General features: G+C 39.1%; 1 pseudogene; it reads left to right on the top strand.

Moving 5' to 3' along the window:
• Positions 1–1,722: 1,722 nt before the first annotated feature.
• Positions 1,723–2,341, top strand: LOC106825143 (MOB kinase activator 1A pseudogene; annotated as a pseudogene).
• The last annotated feature ends 855 nt before the right edge of the window (positions 2,342–3,196 follow it).

The following is a 3,196-nucleotide window of genomic DNA, read 5'->3' as shown; positions in this document are numbered from 1 at the left end:
CATTTAGGCCCAAACTCGAGTCCCTTGTTTCTAAGATGTGGATGATGTTCTAAAGATAATGCTTTCCAGTTTCTCTGATGAAAGGTACAAAAATAGATGGCAGGCAAGGCATGTTCAGAGCAGACTCTCACAAGCCTGTGAGGAGGGAAATCAAATGGAAATAACATAAGCCAAAGAAGTTTGTAAACTCTAAAGGAGTACATACATATACAACATTATTTTTGAAAAAAATCAGTGATCGTGGAACCTCTATAATAGGTTCTTCAACGACATTTGCATCTTCTCTAAACTTTGATCTGCTCATCTGGGAATAACGGTACATCCTGCATGCATGTATTGCCAAAATTACCTGAATCAATAGATGAAGTGCTTGCTTTACCTTGTACTGTGCAGGACCGACGCTTGTTAAAGATTGAATAAATTTAGCTATTATTATTTTTAATTAGTGTTATTCTCTAGGAGAATCAGTCCCATGCTCAGTCGTATGAGAAGATGGGCTTTAATGCACTTGCAGGCCTAAAATTCTGCCTCACATGACTCCGTGACCTGCTTTATTGCCTGCAAATTCATGAGCAGAGGTAAACAGCAGAAGAGACCAGAGACACGTCACAGCACAGGCTCATGGTCAACCCTGTGCCACACACTGGAGGAGAACTCCATCCTTTCCTCCTCAGAGACAGGCACACCGGTCCTTCGCAGTCACACAAAGATGCTCTTGGAATGGCACAGAGGCTGCCCGTGACTGCAGCCTCTCTCTCAGTGCCACATGCCAAGAGTGCTCTCCAAGTAGACAAAAGATTGGCATCAAGCTGAAGTAAATCAAATAGTAAGACTTTGCGGAATGGCTGGAAAAACTAAAACAGACCTAAGTAAATAATTGATAGCAAAAACTGGCAAGGATGATTTAGATGTCAATCTGAGTTTTGCATGATATAAATAATATAAATTCTTAGTGTTCTGACAGGAAATGATATCACATAATTTGTCAGTTCTATCTGACAGCAATAGAGTTAATAGAACCCCGTGATTAATGTGCATAGGAAGAAAACACATATGGTTGTATTGAGACATAGAACTCACATATACTTAATTCTTCTTTATGGAAGGGTAGAATAACAAGTTGGTGAATATAATTGTAGTAAATAATAACAGACTATAAATTCCTAAGAAGAACCCATCAATATAAATCAACAAACATTTCGATATAGAAGACATTATAGTTTGGAATTATAAGGCAAAAATATAATAATATTAAAATAGCTCATATTGTTGATCATTTACTAAATACCAGATGCTGTGCAAAGTGCTTTGCATGCATTATCTCATTTAATCCTTGAGACATAGCATATTATCGCATTTTACAGATGAGGACACTGAGGTTCTTTATAGAATTTATTTCTTTCCCTTCATATAATTGACTGCAATTTATAATTATATGTTTGACTGATGTCAAGCATTATAATTGCAACGTAAGTGAAGCCTTTTCTTGTGAGATGTGGCTGGGTCCGTGTTTCTGGTTGGTGAGGTAAGGGAGGCAGTAGAGGGATCTACACCAAGTTCAAGCCTGGCTCAGAGCTGCAGTAGCCTGAACTTCACTGTCCCTGGACTGAGAACTGTCTACCGCCTTTCAGTTCCCAAGTGCTGGCTCTGAATACTGACTGCATTGGAGTCTAATGGCCTCTCCCTACCCCCACCCCCACCTCCCACCCATGAGGAGAAAAGATGAACTTCCTCTTCAGCAGCCATTCTTCTAATACATTCAAGTCAAAGAACGTCCCTGAAAGATCTCATCAGTATGAACACTTAAAACATGCAGAAGCACTCTAGGAAGTGGGAATAAGAGAGGAGCTTTCATGTTGCCAGAGGAAGAAGACCTCAATCAATGGATGACAGTTAACAGAGTGGATTTCTTCAAGGAAATCAGAACTCTGCACTGAAGCAAGATGTCTAGTCATGTCTGCAGGTTCAAGATATGAACATCCTTGGGAAGATGGTACTTATATTAAGACACCAGTTTTTCTGCTCCAAAATAGACCAACTCTTTGATGTCTTGAGTTCAGGATTAACTTGAGCATGAAACTCTTTTTCCTTCGAAGATTGGTGTCCCATCTCCCCAAAACTTTATATCTGTGGTAAAGACTATTCTAAAGCATCCATTCAAGGTTTATGCCCATATTTCTTAACAGCACTTTAATTCTGTGATGCAACTGCAAGAAAAGGCAATACCTCCTTTAAATACTTTATTTTATTTCTTGAAGAGCTCAATTTGATTGACAGGTGAGAGTTGGCATCACTTCAGGAATTCGTTGAGAAGCTTGGATTGAAAGACAGATTTCTATAACACAGTTACCCTCTTGCTTCATCTACTGCTAGAGTTATCTCTTGGCTAATCTGTTATGGACTTGTGTTATGTGTTGAATTGTGTCCCCCCAAAAATCATATGTTGAAGTCCTAACTGCCCCCCAGTACATCACAATGTGACCTTATTTGGAAATGGGGTCCTTGCATATGTAATTAAGATGAGGTCATTAGGGTGGGCCCTAATCCAATATGACTGGCATCATAAAAACAGGGAAATTTGGACAGAAAGACATGCACACAGGGAGAATGTCATGTGAACATGAAGGCGGAGATTAGGGTAATGCATGTACAAGTCAAAAAGAGGCCGAGAACAGATCCTTCCCTCATGACTCTCAAAAGGATCCAACCCTGCCAACGCCTTGATTTTGAACTTCTGGCCTCCAGAATTGTGAGACAATTCATTTCTGTTTTTCTAAGCCATCTGGTTTGTGGTAGTTTGTTATCTGGCAGCCCTAGCAAACTAATACAACTAAGTGATACAAACTTTGAGAAAACAGGACACAAAGATATTCATTGCCTGTGTCTACTGATAAAATTGTTGCATAGGTAGGTTGGCTTCAAAGCAATAACCTAAGGGCGTAGCTAACTTTGACGTACTCTAAGACCTGCTATTTTCATGAAGTCACATTTGATTGTAATACCTGATGACTAACCTGTAGTTTACTAGTTTAGTCATTGTTCTTTTGCTAAAGAAATTGAGTCTGTTTCAGGTGACAGCATAATGTATAATGAGAACTTCTGCCACTGATTTATTAGCAAGTTTCCAAACCAAATTTCCTAACAACACAATCACACAGTCAGATAGGTTTTATTCCACTTCAATTTAGAAATTTAA

The sequence above is a fragment of the Equus asinus genome, chromosome X (genome assembly GCF_041296235.1).
Source record: "Equus asinus isolate D_3611 breed Donkey chromosome X, EquAss-T2T_v2, whole genome shotgun sequence".
In the NCBI taxonomy this organism is placed as follows: Eukaryota; Metazoa; Chordata; class Mammalia; order Perissodactyla; family Equidae; genus Equus; species Equus asinus.
Note: the sequence above shows the minus strand (reverse complement) of the source record. Positions and strands in the feature narration are given on the sequence as shown.